Raw genomic sequence first — 24,776 nt, forward strand, 5'->3', positions numbered from 1 at the left:
TGCAGTTTCATAACTTCTGGTCAGTTTGGGGATGAGCTGACTTAGTAGTTACACAATGAAAAAAGGCAGAGAATAGAAGAGTCAATTTACATAAAGAATATAGGGCAGGAGAAGCATGTTCTTGAGAAGATGTTTGCAGTATCAGACTGCTGCATTTTGCAATGGTAACCAGTTCTCCTCAGTCTAATGGTGCTTTGGATATTCCTGTGATATATTTCCTAGAACTAAGGCAAACAGAAGGGAAGTTGCACTGTTTCTTTGTGATACATTCCTTGAGGAATATATATATGAAGCTTAAAGGTTGCTTTTATATTTGAGACGTGGTCCTCTTAAACACTTAAGAGATTTTGGTGGGGGAAAGACTTGAAGGTTATAGACTAATTTAGATAGACTTTTATTTCACAGGTCATTTGTTTGGATGATTGGGATTTTACAAAAGGAGTCTGGGGAAATGCATTAATTTCTTTAAAGTGACTGAATGTGTATGGTTTTACGACTGTTCTCACTTTATTGGGTAATGCACCTTTTTGATTTCCTCTTGATGACTCCCCAGAATATATTTTACGCATTAGGATCATGCCTAAGTTATGCAGGCCAGTATCTGAACATGTGTGTCAACTGTCTGCATCTAATAATAAATGATAATCGAAGAAGAGGACTGTGCTGTTAGTTGGAAGGACCCCTTCTTGGATACCAAGAAGAAATACAGCTGATGGAAGATAGTTAGGTTCACCCATCCATCCATCTTTGTAGAAACATAGGGCATATATGAAGAGATACATATGTGTGTAGAGAGTGGAAAACTGAGGACATATGCTGGCATTTCAAACAATGTAGACAATGTGCATTTATGTGTACTTGCATCTATAAAGTTGACCTAGGCACTAAAAAAGATAAATTTAAAAATATAGATGTCAACCATCCATAGTCCTGTATGCCTAGTAAACTCAACTGAATAAACCACTCTTATTTTGAACACAATGCATTGCAAAACGTGATTACGGAGATCTTAAATCCACATTTGTCCAGGGTAATGCAAAAAGAGGTCTGTCTAAAATGAGCAAGTAAATATATTCCATGTTAGTAGCATCCACGTTGTCTGAGCTTGGCCTTGTGATTCTTTTTATCATGGTTGCCCTCATCTTACAATCATATAATTAAAATGTTCCTAACTACCAGCTTATTAGAAGGGGCTTTGAATGAAGCTGTTGAGAAATTTGGATGAGGAAACAGCATAATTTTATGGTTGCATTGTTCTTTGTTCTTAGCAATGCTTGCTTCATCCTCACAAGCTATCACTGTGAAGTCTTTTTCCTTTGTTGCAAGACTGTTCTCATGTTGTCATGACATCTGCTCACAGTCTGTTATGGATTTCACTGCAGTGTCATTCCTCCAGATGCTGCCAAAGGCTATTATTCTGGGGGTAAAGTATCTTTTTTTAAAAAAATCCAATTCAGAAGGTGTAAACATGAAAGTGAGAGTTAGTGATCATAGGTTTTTGGGGTTTTTTTGTGAGTTCTGCTTTGCTAGACTCCCTGGTTTTATAGCATGAAACAAAACTTCATTAGAGAGCATCTGCCTACTGTGACCTCTCTTGACACTGTTGGTTGCTGTTTTCTAGTATTGCTGCAAAATTTTACAGTGAACAAGAACCTCCTGAAAGTATTCTTAGTGTCAGTACTAGTTACCACAGTACTGTTGGCTCTATAAAGCTAGCAGAAACCAAGCTCCATTTTTATTTTCTGTTCCTTTCCTGTTGCAATTGCATTTCCTGTGATTAAGACGACAAAACTTTCTCAGGAAAATTTAAGATTTCATCATAATTTTTACCTACTTCCACTCCTCTGTCATAATTTAAGAAAATATACTCAAGAGAAGAGATTAAGTGATTCTAAGGTGTCAGATGAGAATGAAATACAAAAATTTTGGCTCTGAACCATGGAAGAGAGTGTCAACCCTTACAGATAGTCCCTTTCCTATTGCTGGTACTACTTGTACTATTCACTATGGTTTATGAAAATGCATAATACAGAGAATGATCTGATTCTTTTTTACCCCTGTCTGTCTTTTCCCTCTGTATCCCTGACACTTCATGCTTTTAAAATCCTCCTGCTTAAACTTAAACTTCAATTTTTCCAATTCCCTGTGTGCATAATTTCTTCTGCTGATGAATGCACCAAAAGCAGATTGTTTTATGTCTTTGGATATAAGCTACATGGATACATGTCTATAGAGAAAATTTCATAAACCCTTCCTTAAGAGGAAAACAAACAAAGACTGGGGATGGAGCACAAAACCATGGTAAACACAGAGAACAGACTTTCTTGAGTTAACCACTCAAAGTATAGAAGTCTTTTGCAATATATGTATTTTTCTACCCCCCCCCCCCCCCCAAGATTCAGTTTGCTGTTTCAAAATGTCTAGTGTTGTAATATCTATGATGGAGTTCATTTCTTAATTTCCTAAGATGTCTGCTATTTCTTGTGATGCAGAAAATTGGTGCATTTAAAAGTTTTTATTCTCTCCTTTTATTGAATAAATCATCCTGACAGGACAGGAAATAGCCATCTCTCTGCTATGGATATAAAAGATACACTCATCTTTGTACTGAACCTCTAGGATCTCATGCATGTTATTGTAATAGACCTTGTTATAACTGAGACACAGAATAAAGCTTTCAGGAAAGGTTTATTTTAAATGCACTGGTTTTTGAAGCCTTAACTGAGTGTTAAAGTAATGAAATGTTTTATATTCACCTTTAACACTGGGCAGTAATAACAAAAGGGAAATATTGCTGTATTCAACCAGGTATTTTGTATTTAATATTGTTTATGCTAGGCAGGGTGAATAAGAGATATAGAGGTAGCTTAGAGAGATAGCTATGATTTTGCTAGATTTTTGTTTTTTCAGGTTGTTTATAGAAGCTAATGTGACTTTTAAGATATTTTTTTTTTTAATGTTGCAAACTGTCATTGTTCTGTAAAATATAAATTGTGAAAGTTCAACTCATTCCAGCTTCATTGTAACTTAGGGCCAGATTCCAGGCTCTGCATAAGGTGCACACCCATTTAGCAGAACAGACCGTATCAGCCTTGAAAAGTCCTTAACATCAATGTAGCTTCTATAAATAGCAGCAGAAGTAGTTTGAACTGATAGAAAATGTCCGCTATTCCCTGGAAGTTCACAGTAATTTATTTCATTTATTGAGATGTTTTACCACTTCTTTGTCCTCTAGGAAAAGCATGCCTGTATTCAGTCTGCTTGACATCTAAAGGATGTGATATTGGACACTTATAAATGAACCTTTGGCTTAAGGGGAGACATTAGGCAGACTGAGAAGGTCAGTCCCATTGAACCATCTGCTCCATAAAACCAGAGCTGGATTAATGTAGATTTGAATAGCTGGACTTTTGAAAGCATAACTGACAAAAATTAAAATAGAAACATTTAGTTTTATGGGATTTTTACATCTGGAAGTACACAGAATACCAGGAAATGACAGCGCTCAGAGGAACTGGTACCCAGTAAGCGCTGGAGATTCAATGCATACATCATTTGTGTAACTTTAGATTTTAATACCAACAGGCATTTTGACACTCTTCACTGTGCTGATATCCACACTATGCTGTAAAAGCAGACAAGTACAGAGCACTTCCCAAATCTCACCATAAATTGAACATTTCTCTGAGCTTGTTGGGGTACACAGCTTCCTCAATCTCAGTCATCCATAGCAAAGCAACACATGTTATCAAACTTCTTGTCAAATAAGTATGCAGTGCTGCACAAAGCATGAATTTTAGATCCCGGATTGTTAGGAGATTATGTAGGCTTACACGGACTAATATGAAAGTAAGCTCTTTCACATCTGTCCAGAAACTAATGTTATTTTAAAGTGACACTTCAGTATTCCTGTATGTTTTTTGTCTAAAAACACATGCTAGCAGAGCCTTTCCTACTGTTAAGGTATTTACAGTGCATTGTTTAGAGGACTGCAAACACTGCCTACTGGAAAATCTGAAAAGAGGTGTGTAAAAGAAATTAGAGTGTTCAACTACAGTAGAAAACCAGCACAGGTAAGAATATTAGAAATGCTATACAAAAGCAAATAGAAGTTTAAAATTTACATGCCATTGTTCTTGAAAATGTTGCACTGTAAAAGATCAGAAGTCCAGAAAAAAAAACAACCCAAGAAAGAAGAGTCCTAAATGTTTAGATCCCATGAGAGGTAAGTTGATTTTTTACATCACAGATAATGTCAAAATATATTTTAAAATTTATTGATAATTTCTTCTTTTGTAAGAAGGTCATAGGCTTTTTCAGTCTCAGACTTAGTTGCAGTCTTACCTTCAACAAACAAGTAGATTTCGTAAGGGAGTGTAGGCAGTTAGAAATAAAAAACATCTCAGTCTATTGCTGTGCAGTTTGGCACCCCACATTGCTGTCACCTCCAGGCACATGCACTGAATTCAGTGCTTCACAGTGGTGGTCGGGGGCCCATCTCAAACTGGTAAAGTAGGAGATGCTGCAGAGAAGGACAGCTGCAGATCTCATAACTGTTCTATGTTTGAGGCCTTCCAAGTTAAGGTGCTCATCTGGCCCTTGGTATTCTGAATACAAACAAAAGAAATAGTCCTGGAATTAAAAATTAGAGTATCCCATTCTTAGATGAGAGAGCTCTTAGGCTACAGAACTCCTCCTTGCCTTTTGCAAATCTATAAATCTCTCTGGAGAGTGTAAGAGCTTTAACTAGCCAGATGGAAGTTAGGGCACTGTGACCAGGTGTTATTTGGTACAGGTCTGGATTTAGGGTCCCTCCAACGCTTTTCACTTTGGAAAAACACACTCCTGCACCAAGCTTAATTAATTGAGGAGGTCAGGAGGGCAGACCCAGTGGCATATGTGCCTGACAGCTGCCAACCACACTGTACCCATGTGCCTGCTGTCTCCTCTGGCCTCTCTCACGCATGGTACCTGGCCTTTGCTCTGAGCAGTGTGTTCCTCAGGCTACTAAAGTTAAAAGCCATAAGGCTGCACTTCATGATGTGGGAAGCAGTAAAGGTGCAGGAGTAGGAAGAGAAGACACGAACTTGTGAGTTCCATTAAAGCTGAGCTGTCTGCTAGCCATGTGCAGGATGCTTGGGCTCTGGGCTCAGCATCTGAAATGTCATGACCTGTTGTTAGCTATTAAAGACTTTCTTTTAGTGGTTGAACCAGAACCTTGGTTGTTAGCACACACCCTTGCAGTGCTTTCTTAAGGCACACACAGCTTTATTTGCAGAGTCCACATAAGTACAGCTCAAGCTGGTCTCACCAAAGCTCTTTATTAAATATTAAAACGAACCCTTGGTAACCAGAGTTGCTAGTGTCAGAAATGAGGTTCACTTAAATTATTTAGAAAAATGGAAATAGTAGCTGCTTTAACAAATATTCTTCTCTAATGAAGCATTTCCTAGAAGTTAAAACAGGAGTATATTTTAAAAGATATTAATTGTGCTGTAAAGCTTCCTGATAATTTGGTCTATGGCCTCTGCTACTTAGCTGTTCTCTACAAAACCTAGGTGGTCTTATTCAATGGTTCAGCAATGCATGTGTCATTAATAAGTCTCAGATGCTCTTTTGGAAAGTTACACGGTAGGATAAATCTTGAATATGTTACTGTGCAGTTTGTCAATAGATAGGGAATTTCAGGCTTTTAAAAAAAGTATTTCTCTATTAAAATGAAGATTTAATCCATGCTGTGTCAGGAACACTGATTTTATGATGATGGATGCTGAATGAAAGGCTTTAGAATAGATAAAGAAGAATGTAAGTTATGGGTTATCATCAGTTTTCTCTTGAGATTTTTTCCCCTCATAATTTCTGCAAGGGTCTCTTTCTTTGGCAGGCTCCCAGAACAGCAAGTAAGCATACTAGGCTGTTGGACATATGCTATTAAAGCTGATTGTCCGTGGCAGTGTTCAGACAATTTATATATTCCCTAAAACTTATTTTAAAAGGTCTTTTTGTTCACCCTCTATCTTGAAAGCCAGTTTCAACAAGCATTACTGAGAGATTTTGATTTACTGTTATGAGTGGCAGTTTTAAATGTGCTGGCACTTTTGCAGGAAGATGAAAAATATACTCCTGTGTTACAATTTTTCAACCCTGCCTGGAATTTCAGGTACATAAGGCAGATTGTGCCTTTGCTGTTCAAAGGCTTCTCTGATATTCCTAATGACATTTGGATATGGATTAATATTTTTTTGACTATTTTTAGGCTAAGCATTACTGAATAATATTTGGTGTATGTTGCAAATCTCTTAATAAGAATGAATAATTCTCTGAACATCTGTACAAAGATCTGTCATTCCATGATTTCATTACAATCAAATAACCAGCAGTTATATATCTGACGGGGACTATAGAATACTGAGAATCTATGAATGCTGCAACTTTGTACTAATATGATTACTAAGATTTTGAGGATCTTGTCCATCACTTATCCCATAGAAAACAACAGAGGTGGGAAATTTGGGGAATGCTGAATCAGTGCTGAAATATTTGCACTAGGAAAACACCAAACTAAGTTTAGAAATATTTTGTATTCATTAAGACTAAGGATATGTGGGAATATATTAATACGCGTTATACAGAAAGATAATGCTATTAATTAGTTACCATACAATATTAATTCTCCATCCTTTTATTCAGAAAAGAATGTTGTATGTAGCCACCACAAATTTAATCACTCTTAACTCACTGAAAAGACTACAATCTGAAATAGATTTTTTTCTTTTTCTGAATAAATATTTCATTAGGAAGTTCTGTTTTATTTACGTATGCAACACATTTTTCCTACTATGTTTTGGCTTTGATTTAATTTTTTTAATACATGGTATTCTGGTTTCCACATTCAAAATTGGAACTTTTAAATAGATTTTTTAATTGTAGTTTTTTTGTTTGTTTGTTTGTGATGTTTTTTTTGGTTTTTTTTTTGTTTTGGGTTTTTTTTTTTGGTTTTTTTTATAATTCAGTCCTCTGCATGCAAAGAGTAAGTGCTCAAACTAAGCATTTGTAATAATTTGAGTTTTTATTCTTTTGTTAGTAGAAATATACTAGACTGAATTTTATTTGGGACAAAATTTTCCATTTTTTAAAAACAAAGAAGTTTCCTACTCAAGTCTACGTAAGTTCTATATTACACTGAACTGCTCCTACCTATGTATAACCGTTATTGAAGGAGACTTCTAGAAAATTAAAGTCTGAGTTTTGGATGGCCTAATTTGTGATGACTAGTATGAAAAACTTCAGAACAGCTTAATTACAGAGTACCATGATAGCTACTACATTCAGTTGAGTGAATAGTGCCTGCTAAAAATTAGATCCTCAGTTTTGCTTTTCATTATCATCAGTATTTTTTTAAAATCTATGTTTTATCATGCAATGAGTAGTCCAGTTGTTCTAAGGCTTGGATGTCACAAAGGACATATTTTTCTGGTTCAGTGATCCCAACTGATATCCTTTACCTCTTCTTTTTCTACAACATGAACTCAGATGCATTTTCTTTAATTCAGGCTTTAGCGCTGCTTATGTTTAAGCATAACATTGGTTAAAGAAATACCTGTTTGTCAAATTTTACTTCGTGCATAGTTTGACTGACATAAGCTGTCTTTTCTTTCCACCCTACTACATACATATGGTTATGGCACATGACAGATTTCCCAGTTCCTTTTTAACAATATAATTGTTTCAGATTACAGTCATAGGTGTGATTGTGAGGTTAGAGAGGATAGAGAGAGGCAGTTCTCTGCAGGAAGTGAAAATCTATTTCCATACCTTTTACTAGAGCCTTTGTATCTTTGGTAAAATTAGATGATTATTAGCTTTCGAATGCTATGGTTACAAATAGCTTCATATTTATGTGAACTATCAGGCAACCATTAACCTGGAACTAATCTAATATCTAACAGAGCTTTCTACGTATCAGAAGTTTTTCTGAGGTACTCTCAATCTTCTGCAGGATTAGAAGGTTGGGTTACATTATGGTGATGTCCATAAAATGCCATGTTTATCAGTTTCAGCATAGGTATTTATATAAACATCCAAGACATCTCGCATTTTGGCATGCTCAGTTTTTCATTTTACACTCTTTAGACCAGTGAGAAAAATCCACATAGATGGAAAAGCACAATTCTAACAAAGACATTTAATTTTTATATTTGCAAGGATCTAAGAAATGTTTAGCCATACATTGAGAGCAGGAGAAAATAGAACAGTTGTATTTGGCTTTTTATTTATTTTTAAATACCACGTAAATAAACAATTAGGTTTATAATGATAGCAAAAATATCACTCTCATATCTTGAGTGATGTCATAAAGACATAAATGCTTGGATTTAATTAAGTAAACAGCTTTAGTTAAGTAAAAGTCAAGAAGAGAAACAATAAAAGTAAATCAGCATCTCACAGTGGAGTGTAAAATGCTATAAAATTAAAGAAAGAATGTGGCACAAACTGAAACCATTGAAGTCAATGCAACCTTGTACAACCAAGTGCAGCTTGGCAAAAGGAAGAAAAAGGAGGAAGCTGGGGCACTTTTTGCTGTGTATACACTGAATACCATTGCAGAAACCAGAATTTTAAAAAATTGTCTGCTCTGTTGCTTGAGGCCTCTCACTGCTCCCTTGAAAAAGCAATGTGCATCCTGGATGCTCAGCTACTATGGGTATGAAACCCGCACATGAAGAAAAGAAAGTGTGACAATACTTTCAGATTTCTTCTTCCACCCCAGTGTCCTAATACATATTTTTATTATGTTTGTGGAGTGCCTTTTGGCTATGCAGCGTTAACAGTCGTTCATAGCCTTTTACTCCTTCCTTTCTCATTTATACATTATAAATCAGATATGCCACTCATTCCTCTTTACAGTCTCAATTTATAGTTGATCTAGAGTTATGCAGCTATAGCTAGTCATAGTTCTCAAGTAGAGCATGTGTGTGAGGCCAAATTGTACTTTTCATGGACTTCTTAAGGAGGTCAGAACAGACCATTACTTTGTATTATGACTTATCCTGTTCATGGAGGTAGACAGTCTTGACCAGCTTAGTAGTAGTGCAACCTCACTATGCCTTTGCCATGTTTGTTAAGTCAACTAAAAGTCTTTTTGAAATACCTTCTGCATACTTTGCCAGTGAAGTAAATGTCTTTGTGGTGCATTACAGCAGATTTTTGTGCAATGAAATTTCTAATCTGTGTGCATTTAGACAATCTTTATGAACCTATAAGGGTAAAAAATGCTAGAAAGTAAAAGCACATCGAGTAGCCTAAACATGAGTCACTTGCATGTGGGCATCTCTTATCTTATTGTTTAATTCTTTTGAACATTAGGATCCTCCTGATATGTACACAGAACCTGGAATTTCTGTGTGGTTTGCATTTTAGTAGAATAGATGTATAATGACTGGTTCTTAGTACTTTGACATAATCTTGACATGCAATGGGCAAAGTTTGATCCTTGGAACCATCTATCCAATTTGCATGAGCTGCTTATGCACAAATATGTAGCTAGAGTTACAATAAATAGGCTATGTGATGACTATAATACAGAGCTCCAGGTGGCCTCTTTAGACAAACAGAGCTTTCATATTAATAATACCTTGATGCTACATATGGAATGATAAGAAAGACCTTTTCTCTAATAACATGTAAAAACACTTTCATGGATATTTTGTTATTTTAAATTGCATACATATGCAGTAAAATTGAAACCTAATATTGACATAGCTCTGAATGAAAAGATGATTACTATCACCAGAAGTACTGCCTAGTGTGCGTTTAAGTAACTTGCAGATTACATTGCTCTATATATAATTCTAATTGGTTTATGTTCCTTCAGATTTACAAAGAATTTGCCCTCATCTATTTTCCTACTCTCTAAAATAGAAATATATCTAAATATAAAAATTATAAATTTTCCAATAAGCATGACCAAGCGTATGTCAGAAGCTACTTGCCCTGAGGTAGGACACATAAATTATGGTTAACCACAATGCTATCAAGCTATTTTAAATCAATACTTTTATTCTGAGTCACTTTTCCATTAGTGACTTGTGTAACACTAACCCAGCTTTTTGGGTCAAGGAGCCTGTGCAGACCTTAAAGTTCCAAATACCTTTCGGAACAATTAATAATCTCTGTAAAACAGGAATATTGGCTCTATGGAGACATGAAGTAGCATTGCAAGTTTAAAATTACTAGAAAATACTGAACAAAGTAAAATATTCTAACAAGGTAATCAGGCAGACCTTGGTGAATCCTTGTTAAAGTAGAGCATTTTTTTTCTTTTTTTTTCTTTTTCTTTTTTTTTTTTTTCCATTCTAGTTCCACTTATCTGTTGTATGACAGCTATTGCTTTTTCTTTACAAAAGCCCATACTGGGTAAGGTTTACAGCTGGAATGCCAAGTGAAAATGAATTATAGCATAATGGAGGGGAAAAAAAGAAAAATCTCCCTGCTAACAGAAATGTGGCACCTTATATATGTGCAGTCTACACTTTTTTTGCAGTGACTTACTGTTTGTTACCAGGGAAGAAAGATGAGAGATGTGTAATACTTTCCATCCCTAATCTCCCTTCTCACAAAGGTCAGTGTCTCAGCAGCACCCTCTGCTCTGGATGTTCCGTCACTGTAGTGGGAAATGTTTCTCTTCCTTGCCTGTCATGCCCTGATGCAATTTTAATTCTACAGTTTTAGTCTATCCCTTTAAAGCTAATATGTCAGATTCTGTTTTCTTCTTCAGCAATATTCAGAACTAGGATATGAGCTTAAACAGTTTCCATATTTTGGCAAGAAGGGCTCATATTGTCCAATATATCTGCTTGGTAGCTTCAGTGCTTTGAATAATGATTGAAACAATATCTCCCATAGCAAAGTGGGACTAGGCAAGGTTTGTGCTTTGAACATTACTTAAATATTAATTGAAGATAGTTTGAAACTGAGGGTATAGTCAATGAATGTAGTACCCGTTCTTGGCCACTGTATATACCAACTTGCTGCCTGTGTAGGAGTTTGAAGCAGGATTCTGCTTGGACGACTCAGTGAGTTTGTCATTGTTCTGCCCTTTGTTATTTCATCCAGCGACACTATATATAGGTTGTACATTCAGAGCTACACCAGATGCACAGAGCAGAAAAACGAAATTGCTGAACACTTTTCTTTTATGAAACAATTTTCATTTCCCAGAGTGGTTGATGATATTCTGGGGAAGGGGATATCTTTTGGTGGTATTTCACAAAGATTGTTGTAGAATTGGACAGGTATTAATTCAAACTCAGTTTATTTTTGTGTTTCAGAATCACTGTCTTGCACTGTCCAAAATACTTAAGCTTCAGACTTCAGCTTTGATCTCACATAGTAGGAGACATTTGGACCACTGTGATTAAGGTTCATTCCGTAGCTTCCACTAGAACTCATAAGTAATGGTCTCACCCCTTTGCAATGCACAGAAAATTACAGAATAAACCAGAAGATACTGTTCTGTGACAGTTCAGATTGATTTTGTGCTAGCTTTACAGGAATAAAAATAACCATCTGCATAGAATTAAAAATATTAAACTGCACTCTGATCTATAAAACTGAAAAGCTCGAAGGATGTGCACTTCTTACTGCATCTAAAACATGTTGTCTTCTGTCAATGTTGAATTGGTTTAAATTTCCTCTCTCTTCCTGCCTCCCCTAGAATTTTTCTGTAAATAGGATTTTTATCAAGTATGTTAGGAAATAGTTGGTTTTCATGTAAAGTCCCTGTGCTTGCATTTGAGAATATTTAATTGAAGTGGTAGAAATGCTCATGGTTTGCTGAAAATTAATAGCAGAAGTAGTCCTATGCAATTTATTTTGCTATTGTACTTTGTCCAAGATAAAGAAAAATTAGTCATGCGTCTAACTTTTTCTTAAATTACTTTTATTCGCAGGCTTTTATCAAGATATTTATGATGTATGTTCTTCTAAGTGAAAACAGTTAATAGTTTAACATATCTCAGCCTGAAAATATTCTGCAGGGTATGATGGATACACAAGACATCTAGAAGGAATGTCAGCTAGTTTATATCTGAGCTGATGCATAGCTGATTTTAATTTTTGACCAGAATCTATCTTTTGTCTCACTTTATCCAAAATCACTTTTGTATGGAAATTGTTTTGCAGCTTGTGTGGAATGAGCTTGTGGTTTTGATTTGTTTCCTAACAAGATGGTCTGGCACAGTAACTGTGAAAAATGACTTTACCTGATGCCTTTTATGGTCTTTTTGTCAAGAATAAAGAGATAAGAAAGGCAAATACTTAGACAAATAAACATGTGGAGTTTTTTAGATTGCCTGTGAGAGATGAAGTGGGTAAGTTTGATCCTTATGATGTAGTGTCTCTTCTGCAAGCAAATAAAAACCTCCCCCACAGTTGTTTGTTTGGACACTTTCCCCAAAAGCTGTTTTCATACATGAAAACTCAAATTCGGTTGTATTTTGTAGCTTGGCAACCAGAAGATGTGCAGACACTGTCAGAGAAATGCTGATCCTACATTTCATTAACCTGTACGTCCTCTTTAATGTAGAGGACACAGTTTTGCTGTGTAGTATCTTTTATAGGGATTTCAGGGTGTCTGTTTTTACAATGTGGAAAAAATAAATGGAAGATTCAGGAGGATAGAATAATTTCTATGTTAGTAGCCCAAACAATAAAATCTGCCTTAGAATTACTGCTTTCCAGCAGTAGTTATTCCAACAAAAACATAAAAGGACTGTTGAGCAGTTTATACATGAATGGAAAGGAATAATCACTGGTTGATATGTTACTAGGATTTCTTTTTTATTTCATCTGTTTCCTTAAGTTTGGTCTAAATGTGGAACGTTTTGAAAGCCAAATGTAAATGGTGTATACACTAATCCTATTATTAATATAGGATATTATTAATTAATAGGATTAATGAGTGTACCTCCTGTATAAAGCTTTGAAAATGTGCCCTCTAGGTCCCAAGCTCCCCCTTTTTTGTGAATTGATTGTCAAGATAATCCACATATATGCAAGAACATTCTAACATATGAATTATATATTCTCTTAATGAGCCTGAATTTTGCTCTGCATTTATCATTTCTAAGCATTGTTTCTATACCTGGGGCATTCTAGCAAAACAGTGAAAGTGAGTAGTATGTTATGCTGATGCTTTTAATGGTTGTCTGTTCTGTTTATGCAAGACATCTTGGAGGAAAGAATTAGAGTTATATTTAAAAAAAAATCATAAATTAACTCACCTGTCATTTCAAAACCAGACAAATTAACGTATTATAAACAAGTGAATGTATTATAAAGTTCAAATTAACTGAAGCTTCAAACAATTTTCTTAGCTCATGATACAATGGTTCCTGTTTTTTCCTAAGCTCAGCGGACCCTGATCTGAAAGACAGACATCATGTGTCTCAGTTTAAAGATCCAACGTCATCTTGTAGGCAGGTGCATTTTCAGAAGTATCTTTGGTGCTCCTATAGAACTGAAGTTTTACAAAGGCAGGTTTTTCTTTCTATTTGAGCACAAAAGCCTGCTAGAATTTCTTACGAGCAAAACTCAAGAGCTATCAGGTAAAAAGAAACAAGGGACTCCCTAATATTATCCTACACTTGTTTTGTATTTGAAGCCCACTTCATCTTCAGAGGCAAAATCTGCCATTCTGTGACTGAAAGAAGTTTCCAAGCTAGGATGTAGCTCTGGGTGAGTTAGAGTTGTGGTTCTTTATTTTTTTTTTTAATTTCTTTTTCCCCAGAATGACTCTTGAGTCTTATCCACATCCCTATGCTATGATCAGTGAACAAAAAAAGAGAAGGATGGTCAGTGAAGCTCTTAGCTGAATATGCTGTCTAGTAAAAAATTACAAAGGCAGTATTATATATAGCAAGACAAAAAACTTACTGCTTTTGTACTCAGGAGCTCCTTTTATTTAATTTTTTAATAGAAGAGATTCTGTTTTCATAGTTGATATCCTATCTATTGATCAGTCATTACAACCTTAATTTGGCACAACTGAACCTCTTAAATCTCTTTCATTAAAAAAATTCTGAAAAGGAGGAAGTAAAGATGATTTAAGCCTCATCATGAGAGAACTTTGGTTCATCTCTATTTTGAAAAAAAAATAAAATTGACTGGTTTTTGTCATTGTAAAAATGATTAGATGAGTAAAACTTCTGTTAAATACCTGTTGGAGAAAGAACCCTTAAATTAATTCTCATCCATTTTTATTATGCTGAAGGAAAGAGGTGTTATTTCAATTATTTGTCATACAATTTTTGGTTTTGTAAACAGGTTTTTATTCTACACAGAATTTAGTAAATTCAAATTCATGTGCATTCAAGGTGGAAATGGAAGTTTGGACTGCCTAAATGTTGTTCTTCCCAAGATTTCCTTCAGGCTTTGCCACCCTTGAGTGCTAAAATCCAGTTTGTTTTATATTGCTTAAAGATAGAGCTGCTGCAAACTTTTTTTGGTCAGGAGCACAACACTATAAGCTCTTCTTTATGAAAACTCTTAAGATTCCTTGGGTACACAAATGTGTGTACAATGCTTAATCCTGGCCCTTTGTTCAGACTAGTGTTAGAAAGAGGGTTAGAAGTTGTATACCACAGGAGACTTCTTGTTTTGTTATACATCTTGTATCTGTGACAAGTATATTTGTATGCTTTAGCTTTCTATTTCTGAAACAAAGACTAATATAATTTCTCTTCAGTAGAGTTATCCAGACTGAGAAGGTAAGAAACCAGATGGTTTTGAAGATACAGGGTGGAATTCAGGGTGCTGTGTTTTAGTTCATAGTCTCTGGAATCTATGCTTAAATATGATTAAGAGTATGATTAAAAAAAAATGTGTTCAAATTCTGGGTCACAAATATATAGTGCTGTGCTAGCCTTATCCCTCAGTACCCTGGGCCACTTGTCTGGGTGCAAGTCAAAAATACTTCTTAGCCAAGTCTCTGATGAAGATACTGGAGTTTTCAAATTTTCAAGAGATTTAAAGTCTGGAGGCTTACCAACTTTTGTCTTGTTAAAATGAATATATTAATTAGATACAAGATTAATCCCATTAAAATGAGCAACAAAAAATTATTCTCTTCAATGATATTCAGCACAATATGAAAATGAAAGGTTAAAATTTGTTATTGACTGCTGCTTTTTGAAGTATTTGGTGGAAAAAAATGAGTTATGCTCCTATGACTACAAATTCTAGGTTAAGATAATGATTATTCAGTAGCTGAAAATTTTAAGAATTTACTGCTAATTGTGAAGTTAGATAATAACAAGATTATTAAAGATTAAGCAACAAGGTCTGGAAAGATTTACGGACATATTAAAAAAGTTTAGAACATCATGTTAAGGCAAATGGTGAGGATATGAGACTGTCCTTGCATGTGTATTAGTAGCAGAAAAAACATGGTGATGAGATAAACATCACTGTTATGTTGAATCCCCATGATTAAAAATGTTCATACTTGTTTTGATGTTTATGAATGTTCAAACTGTCACCATCTGATGAGCGGAAGTGGCACTTTGCACCACATACAGCAGTGCCTTATAATATAATTGCTACCCAAATTAAATTCATGTTAAAGGGACACCCTAGTTATTTCAGTGCAGAAGAACAACTAAGAGCCTGCTGAAACAGGGAGTGTGTTTTCATATCTCTGGGCTCAGGTAAGAGTAGGATGAGAGGATGGTCATTTGGTCCATAATAATATCTGAGAAGCAATATTCACATAGCTTTTAAATCAGCTGTGATGACTAACTAAAAAAAGTTATATTGGGGCAGTGTGCTCTGTACAGATAGCACAAAGATTCATTTCTCAGATTGCTTTTGAAGGAGGGACAAATGTTAAAATGTTACTTTTGGTTGATATATGGGATTAGTGTTCTTTGAGAGACAGCAGTATTAGGTAAAAGTCTACTCTTTTTTTTTTTTTTTTTTTTTTTTTCTGTGATAGTAATATAGTTCAAAATGTGATATTCTATACTGACATTGTGACAGATATGTTAGCCTGGCTGCTTTGCCTCTGAAGAAGTTGTGTGTACATAGTATTATTGTTTTACATAGGGGAGATTGTGTTTTACTAGCATGTTTTATTCTTCAAAGATTTAAATTCCTTTTGTGAAGATTTCTTACTCCTGGAGGAACAATAAATTGACAGAAGCATAAAACATTTCCTACATCTTTCTCAGCCTCTTTTCACTTCAGTGTTTTAATCATTCATCAAATGATTCTTCTGTGCAAAATTATGTCATTATAGAAGACAGTTAGGCCATCTACAAAGGTACATTCCGGAGGTCTTACATTGGCTTAATGAAAATTCCAATAGTAGACATATCTGTTAACTTTTTTAAATTTTGCAATCTCTCACACATTATTGATCTTTTCCTGGCCTTAATTCTTGGTGATTTAGCAAAATCTAGGATTATATCTACAATGCACTTCTAACAGAAAAATGGTTTTCACTTTACCTGAAATGTTTGTTATTCACTAATATGGCAGTTACTGTTAACTGAGTAAGTTCAAGAACAGAATTTATTTCTTTTTGCACGTATATTCCTGATGTTCTAGAACAGTCTTTTAGACAGAAAATTAGTGTGATCTTATGAAAATAAAGTTAGGGAATCAAAACCATTTTGCAAAATACTTTTTCAGAGGTGTATGTTTTCAGAGAGAACACAAGTACAAAACCCCACCACTTCATATGGAAGTCAGTGGGAGTTCTGATCTACTGAGGTTTATACAAGTGTAACCATTATATTTGTGTCAAACTATGTAATGTAATTTATTTTTTCATTTGGGTTTGATCTGCATATGAAATACTATTTGAGAGGCTTTTTATCATATATGTGAGTCTAACCCAAACTCATTTTATCAGTGCAGTGGATTAGTTTCTCTCTTAGGACAGGATTTAAAGTAAGAGTCATCTGCTTCTGTGAATGTCTTTTATTTTGTTAGTAACAGATAAAATAAGCACAACTAATACTCCTGTCTACTATTTCAATAAACTTGTAAAACAGAGACTAATTAGATGACATGGTCTGTAGGAATGAAATAGAAGCAGAAGTGTAAATGAAATACTGATAAAATAAGACAGATTATGCAGTCCAGACCTTTTCTATTCATGGTATTTTTTATCTGCACAAACTTGCCAGTGTTAAACACAAGTATTTTGTGACCTTGTAAAAGCCTGACATTTGTATTCTTTTTGTTATAGCTCTTAGTAAATGCATTCAGTTTTCTGTTAATAAGTGAAGAAAAAGGAGGTTCAAAGAGGACAATAGAGGGGTACATTGCTATTTTGCTACTAATTAAAATAACTGGGTATTTTTTGTCATTTGTGTGTTAACCCCAGAAGGCAGCTATTTATCCATTTCCAGGAAAGCAGGGTGTCATTGTACATAAGAGTTACTTTGGAAGACAAATACCATAACTTCTAACACCCCCCTTCTTCCTTCTTTCCCCCAGCTTTATTGCTGAGCATAATGTAATATGGTATGGGATATCCCTCTGGTCATTTATAGTCAGCTGTCCTGGCTGTGTCCCCTCCCAGTTTCTTGTGTAACTTCAGCAACTCAGTGGTGGGGCAGCATGAGATGCAGAGATAGTCTTGATGCTGTGCAAGCACTGTTCAGCAATAGCTCAAACACTGGTTGTTATCAACACTGTTCTCATCACAAGTCCAAAACACAGCACCATACGAACTGCTATTAAAAAACCCCTAGTTTTATCCCAGGCAAAACCTGTACAGTATCTGAAAGGAAGGGACAAAGTGAACAGGCAAAGGATTAATGCAAGAAATAGAAAACAGGTGGCTTCGATAGCCTGAGTGGAGGAGATCAAAAAGTTCTTGTGAGCTACCAAGCAATTGTGACTTATCTACAAATGCTATGGCACAATAAAGCAAGTAACAGACTGACCACTAGTATGGTGTTCTTTGGCATACCTTCAGTCGTTATCATGGAAATATGCAACCCTGACATTACTGGGGACTGGGCCTATATATGGTTTTCTTTCACACATTTCTTCTGCACTTCTGTAGCCTTTAACAGAACTGCACTCAGTGTTTTTTTGTTTTTTTTTTTCTGTTTTTTTTTGTATGTATGCATGTCATCATTGTCCTCTAAACTTGTATAAAACAATCAAATGTTATTTCTTTCTACGTGGTATGAACCTTGACTAAAATGAAATTTCACCTCTTTACTTTGCAATGTAGATATCACTGTTATGTTGAGCTGAAGGTCAGTGCAGTTTGTTCTTGTATGCCTATCAAACTAAAGGGCAATTTCATGCCAAGCCTGGGGTCCTCTACAGAGGGTTAAACCCAGCATATACCTATATAATTAACTGTAATTTTAGTATAGCTCCTCAGGTTGCCCTCATGAAAGCTGTATTTGGTTTATTCTTTAATACATTGATTGCAATAGATTGTCCAGTAGCAGAGAGAACCAGGCACAGCTGAGAAACTTTTGCCAAGTTTGTATGTTTTTGAAGTCAGCCTTCTGGAAGGACGTGAAACACCACAGGCAATTGTAATTTTGGGTTAATGAAGTTATTTGTTAGTGAATTAAAATTCAGAAGCGAGTTTTTCAGTTAATTAAATATGAAAAATTACTGAAAAATGCAACAGGCCCTCTTATTTCTATATTAAGTTCCATTTATTTGACACTGTACTTTTAGCTTTTAGTATTATGTAGATTTTCTGCATTAACAATAAAATCTAACAAACAAGAATGAATGAAAAATGTGATCTGATCAGTTAACCATGGAAAACTAAAATCCTGTAGTTTAGCACTTGTCTACAAACAAAAAGTCATTGACTAAATTTTCAGGTTATGGTGTTTACGGTCTCAAGTAGCTGGAAATGAAATAATTGCTGCTGTAACTATTTAAATGGATTCCCTGTGATCTAATTGCTTTTGCTTTAAATGATTATGCCCATTCCTCATTTAGCATGCCCAGTGCAACCACTTAGACTTACATGATTAATTTTGTCCTCGCTTTAGGATAGATTAAAATGTTGTTCCACTCTAAAACAGGAAGTTAGGACTAAAGATGTGTAATTTATTTGAAACTCAAGTAAATGCTATTTAGGTTAATGTCCAGCTGGTTTGAAATAGGTCTCTGAAGGAACAGACTAGGACTGGTCTAGACTGTGCTTTTTAGCACACTGATACATGTCCAGTTGCTTTGATTTATTTTCTTCACAGAAAATGTATATGCCATGACTGAAGGCATATAGAATAGTCCCTTTTAAAGTGAGGGGTAGGGGAGAGAAATAATGCTTAACGACTGCTACTGGCTGGCAAAATGTTGTATGTAAATGAATGCATTGTGACTTTTTGTGTGGACAGATGGTAGGTTAAGGCAAACCTAAAGATATTTCCTCCCATGATGATTTTGTAAAGCAGCATAGCAGATTGCCAGTTTGTACACTGTTCTAATGGGACAATGATTTTTTTTTGGGGGGGCTGTGTTGTTGCGTGGTGCTAAAACTATGTGAATTGTGCCTTGGTGCTGTATCCTGGTGAATCAATTATCTGCAATCATATGGATCAGATTCCTGAGTGACTCTGCCTGGGAAGGATAATAATTTCTGGGATCTTAATCTCCCTTCTCAGTGCAGACATGTAAAAAGAAAGGCCATGCTTAATTTTAATTTTGTAAAATCCAGTATGCAACTTTTAACTTGGCTGAGCTCTGTGGCTCCATCCAGCCACCTCCTCCCCCCAGCTCCCAAGGAAGATAACTTTCCGCACTTGGTTCCGTTTCAGTCCCTCTAATGGTGCTCTCCAGCTCTGAGTGGGTGATTTTATCCTTTTGTCAGTCTCCTTTTTGTTGACAGATAAAGAGGTTGCTATTTGCTCTAAGAAACCGCTTGAGACGCCCTTCTGCAGTGAGTCTGGGAAACGTTACTGTCCAAAGACAGCAGCTGAAGTACCCTTTGAAACTGAGAAGCCCTAACACCCAACTTGACAGGATTGACTCAGCATATTAATTTGAAATTTCAACCTCACTGCTGACCCCTATATTATGTCAGCTTTTGGATTTGGAATTTAGCCTTGGATCATACTTTCTTCTGAAGTTATATTTATAACCAGAGCAGGAGAAGAAAGTTATTTTAAAAGAAAACTTATATCAAATTCCTGGGAAGGAATGGATTATGTTACTAAGCACTCCCCAAGCCTTTGGTTTTTGATTATGAGTAAGAAAGCAATATGAACAGCAGCTGACTTGCTGATCTCTGCCTTCACTTAAAAGTCAGAGCTCAGGCATTCATTCAGAGGACTCAATACTTTTTTTCACTAGATCCTGTACAGTTTTTCTGACATTCACAGTTAATACTGATACTCTGTAGGCCGGAAAATATTACTAGAGGAAGAATGTGTCAAGGCTGATTCTGCCTTTGAATGAAGTCAGTGGAAGTTTGACCATTGCTTATAAAAGGAGGAAGACAAGACTGAAAAAGATTTAGAATTCAAATGTGTTTAATGGTCGTGCATCTGTATGGTACAGATTTACTCATGCTATTTTGAGTATATTTTAAAAAGACAGTCTCTTTTATTTTCTAGGGCATTGTCTTGTTTTTATTCTCTCCATAATTAGTTTCTATTTATAGAGCAGATCAAGAGAAGTAGCTTGCAGATGTCAGAAAGATGCATGTTTTTTCACATATAAGTGTTTTCTTGCTTTAACTTTATGCAAATACTTTATTATTAATGCTTTTTAAAAGAACACAGGAGTAATATAGACTTTATTTTTTTCTGTATGATTAATATCAGCCATTTTTTTTGCTTTCATTTGTAAGTACTTAAAACTCTGCCATACAGAGAAGAAATGGGCTATGTGTATTTAAATGTACACATAAAGATTAAAAGAATTGCAATCCTTGGGCTTTTTTTAGTCATCTGCTTTACTATGATGGATCTCTAACATGAAAATTCCATTTTATAAAGTGCTATTACCAGCACATTTCAATTTTTCATCTTGGAAAAACATTTAATTTCCATCTTAAGATCTTACTACATATTTTAAAATTCCCTTATACACACTGCTTCTGTTTCTCAAGAGGTCAGGTAATTTATTGCTTTTGACTCCATAAAATTCTTACAGGCAGTAATGCTACTGAAATTTTGGTACAATTACATGTGGTATTAAAAAAAAAGCGATGAGTAGAGTTTCTATTACTCTAGTCACAAAGCTGTATGTTTAAATGCATGTTCCCGTGACCTGTATTCTGTATGCTAGTATTCTTGTATGTTCTATTCTATATAAATTCACTATCAGCCAAAAGTTCTTTGCAGCTGCAAATAAAATGTAAGCCTTTTAATAGGATGCTAATAATGAAGTTGTAAATGCATAAACCAAAGTACTTAAGGCATGTAGGTATTTTAGATACTGTGTTAGTATAGAAAAGAGACACCATGAATGGTGACAAAGTTATAAACTGTGAGCCCTTTTACAGAGCAACAACATACTCCCCCTTTCTCAACCATTGAATGATCTCACTTACACAGTAGTGGCTTTTATATTTGTGTTACACAAAATTTCTCAAAAAATTAGTTTCAGCTTTTATCTTCCATCTTGAATTGTAAAGGGGGGAGGGCTTTCTTAGGTTTTCTTTGCCTGTTAAACACTTACATTTAGTGTAAAGAGTCAAATCAAAACCTTTGATCATTAACAGACCAAAGAACTGTTAATTCTAAAAAAGTCAGTCAACACAGTTTAATCAAAATTATACTATCCAATTAAATCATATAATACCGTGCATTTATACTGTTGTATTAGCTATAAAAATCTAAACCAGTTTATAATATCATACAGTTATGTAGGTACTTACCATTTTAAAAGCAGCATCAAGCGGAATTGGTGGGAAGTCCCCAAAGTGTAATCAATAATTGATTAAAATGATGAGCTTTTATGGTATTATTTTGAAGCGCACAATCTGAAATCAGAGGAAATTTACTGACAGTTATATATTTTGTTGAATTAAGGACTTCCTAGACATATATTAACAACAAAATTGATGTCTGTTGCCTTCTACAGAGTACAAGGAGAACGATTTATTTTGAAAATGTCTTTCAGCTGGGTAACTAGGTAACTTACACTGTGCTACATGAAAGAGTTCAGATTCCATTTTGCAAAGCAGGATTCCAGTGCAATGAGTGAAAGAAACAGATGGTGTAAGAGGAGGACAGATGGGTACCAAAAAATTACAGCCGCTGTTTTCAGTACCTGTGCATTAACTGCCATAAATCATGTATTTTCATTTACTGAAACAGGAAAATCATAGATTATGAAGCCAAAGCATTACATGGCCCAAAACCACTCTATGTTGAAACCATATATTTATAGTGGTTAATAAGAGTTCTAGGTGGGCTACATCTGAGAGTAAAATTTTCTGCAGGCAAGAACCTCACCACCAGTCTACATTTCATTCTGTTACTGGGATTTAATCACCTTTTTTATTCGGGCTGGGGGGAAGAATATTGTGTCATATTGGACAGCTGTAAAGCTTTCCTTGTAGACAGAGGTGGGGTATTGAAGTGACACAGTGAGTGCTAGAGGGCTGCTCCACCACAAAGGCTTCGAGCAGCCTGGGAGTGAGCTGAACCTGGAGACTCCAAAGTAAAGGCTGAGAGTGCAGGAGGCCACTTTCCTTCCTGTAGCAGCCTTGAATTGCAATACATGAAAGGCAGATTAGAAAATCAAAACAAATTTACTATATATACCAGCAGTCCTTATCTGTTGCATGGCGCAGCTGTTCTGTCACATACTTGACCTTGACTTAATTTGATCATCCCTGTGGTTAAATAGGAAGTTCAGCTGTGAGCCAAATAATTCCTTAACACCCCTCACCCCACTGGTAACTGCCAGCTTGTTGCTGATGCTGTTGAATTTTCGTATGAACACCTGTCCATTAGAAATTGGATGGTGCCCATCCAGACAATTTACATTTATTTTACAATGTCTTGCAATTAGTGGACTTTCAAAATCATAGAATACAAATAGAAATCACGCTTGTATTCAAAACATTTGAGAAATGAAGCAATAGAAGTCAGAATATGTAATTGCTTTAATTCTTGTTGAATTTGTATCAGGAAGTTTTCTTGCGCAGAGGTACTGTATGAATAGCCGCTATATTTTGGTGCAGCAAAGACAAAAGTATGAAGAAGTCCGTATCTCAAATATCTTGGAATTGGCTTTCTGTCAGATTTTATCCCAGTTCCTTTTAAAATCTTCCTATGAATAGTTTGAGTTTAAAATTCACAATTTTCTTTAATTTTTCAAAACAGTATTCTAATTAAAAATATTCATTTTAGGGGTTAGGCTAGCTACTTCTGTAATAAAACATAAACCAAATACGGTGTTTTGTCTTTATATGAAAAAAGATTGGTTAGACTTTATCCCTCAATCTATTAAACGCAATTTAGAGTTTAATGTGGAAATAAACCAGCATTATCTAATTTTGTTAGCTGATTGTAGATTACCTTCCCTATATTATCTTGTTCAAGGTGAGCATTGCGATGCTTGCTATGATGAGTGCTAGAGGCTGGGTTACCTGTAAACAAGTCCTGTTCAAAACTCATCATGTCCTCCTCCTACCTGTAAACAAATCTTTCTTGAATTGGGATGTAGCCTATGAATCAGGCAAATAGTTCAGAAGGGGTGTGGCTGGGTAAATAGGAAGGAAGAGGGTTTGGCTTGGTTTCATAACTGAAGTGGAAAAGAAATCATTGTTCAGTTTCCTTTAATTAGAAAATATTAGCAATCTGAATTCAGTTTCAGCACAGCTTTATTTATGTAGATGTAAATATACTAGGGTTTTTTTTCATTAATTTCTTTTCAGTTGCAGAAACATTAATACAATTGCTATTAATTTTTTTTTCCACTGGGACTTAGAGAATTCTGTATGTCCATGTTTAGACATGAATATGAATCTCATCTTCTATAAAGAAAATGGATGCTTTCAGTATACTAGAAGGTCCTTATTTGTCCTTATGAATTTAACAGTTCCTTCTACACTTGTAAATAAACTTTCTCTTTTTCCTTTTTTTTTTTTTTTTAATTTCACACTAAATAGTCACATGAAAAATTACTGTGAGTAATCAGGAAACTTTCAGTAAAGCATGCAATTTCAAGCTTTTTGCTAGGAGAGGGGAAAGTGGGGGCAGCATCCAAAATTATTTCTAGAATATTGAAGAAGAAATAGGATGGGGAGTCTGGAGACATTTTTTAGAATATTTTTGAAGTGACAGAAACAGGAATAAAAGCACGTGGTTGTCTGTATGTGGTTAGTATATGACCACCTGTGAATGAAATAATTTTAATAATGCCCAGTTCTGAATGTCTGGTAATACTTTCTTCTGACTCTTGGCAACCATTTTAGCAGTATAATAATGATGTTGATTTTCTTTGGATACTTTTGAAATTTGTATATATATAACTTCTTCAGACAAGCACAAATACAAGATACTGAGGCACATGCACAAATAAGAAGGTGGTAAGCAGACTAGCTTGTGTGAAGAACCTGATTTTGTGATGATGAATGTTCTGCAGAATGGCTACCATGAAATATCCTCCTACTTATCAATAGGAGAGGGATATGTAACTAAATAACTCATTAGAGTGACGAAGATAATGTTTAGGGCACATTCATTATCCCCAGTTCTCTCCCCCCCCCCGACATCCAGATCACTAAAGAATTTGTCACTGCAGAAGATGATGTCTGGTGTATG

The 24,776-nt window shown here is 35.2% G+C and overlaps 1 protein-coding gene across 7 annotated transcripts in view; it reads right to left on the reverse strand.

Annotated features, from left to right (window-relative positions):
- B3GALT1 (beta-1,3-galactosyltransferase 1) overlaps positions 1-24,776 on the reverse strand; it is a 215,569-nt gene that overhangs the window by 45,121 nt on the left and 145,672 nt on the right. For 2 of the 7 annotated variants that reach the window (XM_080399035.1, XM_080399033.1), the window contains one exon: positions 1-21,982. This exon is cut by the window's left edge. The exons of 2 other annotated variants lie outside the window; for them this stretch is intronic. The gene's annotated coding sequence lies outside the window, so the exon portion shown is untranslated. Of the gene's footprint in view, positions 24,717-24,776 lie in introns of those variants that run through there. 3 more of the 7 variants (XM_080399036.1, XM_080399034.1, XM_080399037.1) reach the window with 3 other exon arrangements.

Source organism: Falco punctatus (assembly GCF_963210335.1).
Source record: "Falco punctatus genome assembly, chromosome: 8".
In the NCBI taxonomy this organism is placed as follows: domain Eukaryota; kingdom Metazoa; phylum Chordata; class Aves; order Falconiformes; family Falconidae; genus Falco; species Falco punctatus.